The following is a 7,740-nucleotide window of genomic DNA, read 5'->3' as shown; positions in this document are numbered from 1 at the left end:
TCCTATTCACGAGGAGAGAGCAGGATATCACTGGGGAACAGGGAAAGGAAGACAAGCACTGAGGGAGAAAGAAAGCTCTGACATACTAGGTCAAACCCTGGGTGGGCCCTGCAATAATAATTCCCCCCGCAATGGTCGCAGGCTATTAAATCAAAATAAAAAACACATAGTACAGTGCTAAATACTTAGTTAGGGAGATTTGTTTTTTGGCCATTCTATTATGTAATTAAGTGTGGAAACAGACATGCTTGCGTTTCGGCCTTATCTGATGTGATCAGTTGTTTCTGCTTACGTGAGAAATTGTAGTTGCTGGCAGTGACTCACGGGTGCAGCTTTTCCTGGACCACAAATGCAGACATCAGACGTGATCACTGTACTGCAGCCAGGATTAAGCTTTGCTTTCTATAACCCGGGACAAAGTCCTGGTAGACATGGGGTCATACAGCCTATTGCTGCATTACCCTGTCCGTGGAAGGGGGTAACTCTATATATATATAAATATATATACACTGCTCAAAAAATAAAGGGAACACTAAAATAACACATCCTAGATCTGAATGAATGAAATATTCTTATTAAATACTTTGTTCTTTACATAGTTGAATGTGCTGACAACAAAATCACACAAAAATGATCAATGGAAATCAAATTTATTAACCCATGGAGGTCTGGATTTGGAGTCACCCTCAAAATTAATGTGGAAAAACACACTACAGGCTGATCCAACTTTGATGTAATGTCCTTAAAACAAGTCAAAATGAGGTTCAGTAGTGTGTGTGGCCTCCACGTGCCTGTATGACCTCCCTACAACGCCTGGGCATGCTCCTGATGAGGTGGCGGATGGTCTCCTGAGGGATCTCTTCCCAGACCTGGACTAAAGCATCCGCCAACTCCTGGACAGTCTGTGGTGCAAAGTGGCGTTGGTGGATGGAGCGAGACATAATGTCCCAGATGTGCTCAATTGGATTCAGGTCTGGGGAACGGGCGGGCCAGTCCATAGCATCAATGCCTTCGTCTTGCAGGAACTGCTGACACACTCCAGCCACATGAGGTCTAGCATTGTCTTGCATTAGGAGGAACCCAGGGCCAACCGCACCAGCATATGGTCTCACAAGGGGTCTGAGGATCTCATCTCGGTACCTAATGGCAGTCAGGCTACCTCTGGCGAGCCCATGGAGGACTGTGAGGCCCCACAAAGAAATGCCACCCCACACCATTACTGACCCACTGCCAAACCGGTCATGCTGGAGGATGTTGCAGGCAGCAGAACGTTCTCCTTGGCGTCTCCAGACTCTGTCATGTCTGTCACATGTGCTCAGTGAGAACCTGCTTTCATCTGTGAAGAGCACACGGCGCCAGTGGCGAATTTGCCAATCTTGATGTTCTCTGGCAAATGCCAAACGTCCTGCACGGTGTTGGGCTGTAAGCACAACCCCCACATGTGGACGTCGGGCCCTCATACCACCCTCATGGAGTCTGTTTCTGATCGTTTGAGTAGACACATGCACATTTTTGGCTTGCTGGAGGTCATTTTGCAGGGCTCTAGTAATGCTCCTCCTGTTCCTCCTTGCACAAAAGCGGAGGTAGCGGTCCTGCTGCTGGGTTGTTGCCCTCCTACGGCCTCCTCCACGTCTCCTGGTAGTGCCTCCATGCTCTGGACACTACGCTGACAGACACAGCAAACCTTCTTGCCACAGCTCGCATTGATTGCCATCCTGGATGAGCTGCACAACCTGAGCCACTTGTGTGGGTTGTAGGGAGGTCATACAGGTACGTGGATGCCACACACACTACTGAGCCTCATTTTGACTTGTTTTAAGGACATTACATCAAAGTTGGATCAGCCTGTAGTGTGTTTTTCAACTTTAATTTTGAGTGTGACTCCAAATCCAGACCTCCGTGGGTTAATAAATTTGATTTCCATTGATCATTTTTGTGTGATTTTGCGGTCAGCGCATTCAACTATGTAAAGAACAAAGTATTTAATAAGAGTATTTCATTCATTCAGATCTAGGATGTGTTATTTTAGTGTTCCCTGTATTTTTTTGAGCAGTATATATATATATATATATATATATATATATATATATATATATATATACATATACGCTCCCTGCTCATCCTGCTCTCTGACAGCACACCTGAGGCGGCTGCAACAGTAGATTTCCCGCTGTCTCCCGAGGCGCATGCCAGGCCTGGGATTACTGACATACATGTGCAAAGGTGACTGCACATGTCATACCGGCAGGGCAAATTTACATCATACTGTATCCATTTCTTGACCTAAAATAGTTTACTAGTAAAAATCAGTTCAAAGAGGTAGGGGTACATATTTATGTAAATAAACTGAAGGTCTCACGTCTGCTGTTATAAACATAAAATAATATCACAACATCTGTGTATATCATTGCATTGTTGGATTAGGTTTTAGTGACTGATATACAATTTGTGAGACAATATCCAGAACATTAATTTTACAGCTGAAAGAGGTTTATCAGGAATCGGTCATGAAAAACTTTTTACTTTAAGTCTTGATTTGGAAAGCTTTACATTTCCATATCCCAGATTGAATCATTTGTTTTCTCCAATGAAAGATGAATACAGCTGGTATTTCAATGGCCATTGCTCACTGCTTATATTGATGTATGATTATTATTATTATTATTATTATTATTAGTACAAGAAATAAGATATGTACAGGTGTGAGGTATACAGTAAGGCTGAATATAATATTCCGTGTCCACAACAATGTTCCACACAGTATAAGTCTTTATATGAGTATATTTAATGGGAAAAGGGGGCTTCGATAAAGTAGGTAGAGTTGAAGGGAAGTGAACCAGAGCAAGGTATGGGGGAGTAGGAGCCTGAGAGTGCCAGTCAATCAGTTTAAAGATCAAAATCTTTATATACTGTTAAGGGGGGTACTCATGGAGCGATCGCTGCTTAAAATCTAAGCAATCTGACTAGATTGCTTCGAATTTAAGCATGATCTGTCCGTGTGTACCCCCTACAGCGATAGCGATGCACATCGCTATCGCTGGTGCTAGATTGGCATGCATGCAGGCTCAATCTAGCACATCACTCATTTCACCCACTGGGTGAAATGAGCGGCCCCCCGTCTCCCCCCGCACGCTCAGCACACCGCGCTGTTCTGAGCGGGGGAAGAGATGTGTGCTGAGCGGTTCGCACAGCACACATCTCTCCCCACATTGGGCCGTGAATACGGCCCTTAAGCCTGTGAAGGAGTGCTTTCTACATCAGAGTATAAAACTATGTGATAAAGGCAACATCGTGGAACGTAAGCCGAGGGAGCTACACTTTATTAAAGGAAAATTCCATTTTATAGATGTACCAAAGCCAATAAGTGACGGATGCTGTCTTGGGGATCAGGTCTCTCTAGGACAATGGCAACTGAAATGTAGCCGCACTGCTTATGCAATGTGAGAGTATTGTTTATATGTCTGTATATTTACATTGTGTTCTTTGGGTTGTGAAGACAAATTGAACTCTTCCAGAATTGTTGTCAAGTGTTGAATCCAAGGGACCGCGCTCCAGTTTTCGTTCTCATCTCACTTCAACAAATGATTTCTCAGGCAGGCAGATGGGTCCAATAACTTATATGAGAATCCTAATGATCTGGTATGATCTACTGATTGATAACCTTGCATGAAGCCTACTTGTTCAGAATTTATTAAGGAGAGGACAAATTAGCTCAGTTTGGATGCCATCAATTGAACAAGTAACTTTAGGTCACTATGCAGAAGTGAGACTGGGTGATCGCTTGCACACACTTTCTGGCACATTATTATTATCCTTTATTTATATGGCACCACAAGGGATCCGCAGCGCCCATTACACAGTACATAATTAAATGAGCAAACAAGAAAACAGCACTTACAATTCAAGGCAATATAGGACAGGTATGGAAAACCAGGGGTTAGGTGCCATCAAAGGGAGTATCGAGTATAAGATAGTGGAAGTAAGAAAAGGAAAGTCACACGAGGAAAGAAAGCCCTACTCTTGCGAGCTTACAATCTAAAAGGTGAAGGGCTGACAGACCAGGGTGACACAGAAGGGGTAGACTGTGAGCATAGATGAGGGTTAGGAAGAGAGTTGGCTGGGTTTGCTGAAGTTGGTCTTGAGAGTCCGTTTGAAGTTTTGTAGAGAGGTGGAGAGACGGATGGGGAGAGGTGGAGAATTCCAGAGATAGGGAGCAGCACGTGGAAAAAAAATGTGGGTATGAGTGGGAGGAGGTAATCAGTTGGCAGGAGAGACGGCATGCTTTAACAGAGCGAAGAAGGCAGGTGGGAATGTAAAGATAGATAAGGTTAGAGATGTAAGAGGGAGAAAAGTGGGTAAGGGCTTTGTAGGTGAGTGTGAGAAGCTTGAATTAGATTCTGAATGGGAAGAGTAGCCAGTGAAGGTCCTGCAAGAGAGGGGAGGTGGATGTAGTATGTTTGGTGAGGAAGGTGAGACAGGCAGCAGCATTGAGGATAGATTGGAGTGGAGAGAGGTATTTTTCAGGGAGACAAGAAAGGAGATTACAGTAGTCCAATCTGGAGATGACCAGTGAGTGGATGAGGGTGTTAGTAGCGTCCTGGGTGAGAAAGGGTCTGATCCTGGAGATATTTTTAAGATGGAAATGGCAGGTTTGTGAGAGGTACTGAATGTGTGGTTTGAAGGAGAGGGAGGAGTCAAGGATTACTCCAAGACAGCGCACTTGGGTGCTAGAGGAGATAGTAGTGCCGTCGATGGATAATGAAATTGTGGGAGGTGGGATTATGCGGGAGGGAGGGAAGATGATCAACTCGGTCTTAGACATGTTAAGTTTAAGAAAGCGCTGGGGGATCCAGGAAGATATAGCAGAGAGACAGTTGGAGATATGAGTGAGGAGAGCAGAGGATAGGTCAGAGGAGGAAAGGTAGATTTGAGTATTGTCAGCATAGACACCAATCTGGTTTGTGAATGACCACAATCTTGGAGTCCAGATTTTCCCCTTGTAAGCTTGTAATAGGGGAGTAAAGACGTTTGCGAGAATTTAGGCTAATAGATCACTATATTTCTTATTCCAGATTAAAATACTTTTTATTTTAATGAAAATCTGTGTACCAACAATTTGTCAATAATTATTACATGTGTTAAAGTCTTGGGGGAAATGTATCAAGTGTGGTTTTGTGTGTAGTTTTAAAACTGCTACACATTGCATGCATATTTCAGCCCCAAACTTCTAGATTCTCTTTACATGTGTTCTATTTAATGTACTCTCTGTTTGTAACAAACCAACCTCCATCCATAACCTCTGCCTCTCATGCAGCTCCTTAACTTGCTGGCCTCCACTTCACCTCCAGGCCAGGAACCAGACAAGGACTTGGTTTGGACTATTTCTTTCCATTCACTGTGCATTTACAGTACTATCAACTGTTCCATCATTTATGATCCCATCTTTTGCGTTGCATACTGTAGCTGTTTCTCTGACGTTTGCTGTGATCCATCGTCCTACTGAATCGTATCAACAATCTCTTGAACATTTTGCTGTCTAGTGCCTGCATTTCTTGTCCAGATATACCCATCATCATTTGTAACACTGACATCTCTATTGATTATTCATATTCTTCTGCATCCAAATACTATGCTCTCTAACCTCCTCTCTCATACACTATGATCAACTCTTCCACTCATTATGGCCACTGCCTTGCTTTTTTCTTTCTCCTGCCTTTCTCGGTCTCTGCTTTTGTTACCACTCCATTACTTCTCTCACCATTACCTTATCACCTGCAAACTGTTCCCCACCCCTTTACCGTCTGTGCAATCTTACTATACCAGACATCCATACATCTACAGAAATGTCAATGCTCGACTTTCCACCTCTTTGCAAGATTTCCCTTTCAATTTCTACATTCTCCTACCCTGATCTGCCAGTCACACACATCTTAACCAAATACTATCAACAGCCCTTGCTCCAGCTACTGGTTCCCCTTAGTGTCAACCATGATTTCAACCATGATAAACTAAGGAAATGAGCTGTCTTCTAAAACACTCCTGCAAAGAAGCAAGTTATTAGCATAAATACATACATCTCTTAATTTCCTTAAATTTACTGCTACTAGTTACCAGCTCATCAAAATGACGGAACACACCATAATGCCAGCGCCAGTGCGTGCCCAAACAGAGCAACACTTGAACTGCTCCACTGGATACCATCTAGTGTCCGCCAGCGCGCATAACACTTGAATTCCCCCTATTCCGTCTTTCATTTCCAGTACTCCACAGAGACAGCACTATCTAAGGTGGTAAAGAATTTCATCACTGCTAAATCTAAAGGCCATTACCCTGGACTTCTCTGCTGCATTTCACATGGCTGACAACTCTTTTCATATAACCGCTATATTCCATACATTTTCAACACACACTCCTATTGGGTGTGGTAAGATATGTCAACATTCATCATGTCAACATTGACCATGTAAACATTGTCATGTAGACACTGATAAAATGTTGACATGTTAGAATGTTGACATATTGTCCCAAGTGGCCCAGTTGTGATTTACCTCCTACTGGCGGCTGCATTGCAGCTTCCAGGTCCCTGTGGACATGTGACCATCACTTCCAGGTCGTTCATACACACTGAACGATATTGTTTGCTTCTCGTTAGTGATGGCATGCACCCGCATCCAGGTGCACACCGTCTTGTACAATATTTTTAGAGTTCAAGTTGAAAACGAAAGATATTGTACATCGTTAATGACAAGCGGGAGCGCGCATCGTTAAAGAAAACATGAATATACACTGGACGATGTGAACGCTATATTGTTCGATCCGCCATATAGTTCATGTGGGCATTATACACAGGTGTACCAGTATATACTGCTGGAAATTTGGTGCGTTTTTACTCCAGAGTCTTGACTTTAAAATGATTAGAATAATGCAAGTAAGATATTTCTAATATACTCTTTGAATTTTTCATATACTTTATATAGTCAAAACTCTGGCGTATACGTTAGTATGACAGGAAAGGCTCTGCCTCACCTCACTTCACTGCTGTACACCTGCTAGGTGACCTGGAAATGTGAACTGTTTGGGGTCCTGAGGACCGACCTTGAGAACCACTGCTATTATACCATCACACTACACTAAATTGGTTGGGTATAGGATACCGACAGTCAGGATGCCGACGATAAGAATGACAACAGCTGCATTTCGAAATTTTTTTGCCAGGCAAACTAACCCTACCCCTTACCCTAACTGTCCCTTCCTGCAGCCTAACCCTCCTCCGGCATACTTATGGATTCCAGCTGTCTCGGGATTCCAGCACTGGTGTTGACTGCTGGTATAGCAAACATTGGGATGCCAACTACATCCTGTTCCAACAAGCTTATTCTTCTTTTATAGTAAAAAAAATTCTGACCCACTAAGCCCTCTTTCCCATTACTATCTGGTGGCACCAATAAGCATTAATTGTTACACAACTTTGTGAGTAGTGTATATAGACTGAGGACAGTATCAGAGTAGCTTTATGATGAAATCCTACAATATGAAAACTTTCCCTGCAGATTAGTGATCATTTTAACTGGAGGGACAAAAAATAGTATGACTATATTCACCATCTTCTGCTTGCAATTAGCTGAAGAAGAAAAAAATAAGTATGGTTGTATTGCTTGTGTAGGGAGTACAAGTGTGTTAAAGCAAAGACGATATTGGCATGTTCTTTTTTTTGAGTAACGTTCAACGCTATCAAGTTTT

This window comes from Pseudophryne corroboree, chromosome 2 (genome assembly GCF_028390025.1).
Source record: "Pseudophryne corroboree isolate aPseCor3 chromosome 2, aPseCor3.hap2, whole genome shotgun sequence".
In the NCBI taxonomy this organism is placed as follows: domain Eukaryota; kingdom Metazoa; phylum Chordata; class Amphibia; order Anura; family Myobatrachidae; genus Pseudophryne; species Pseudophryne corroboree.
Note: the sequence above shows the minus strand (reverse complement) of the source record.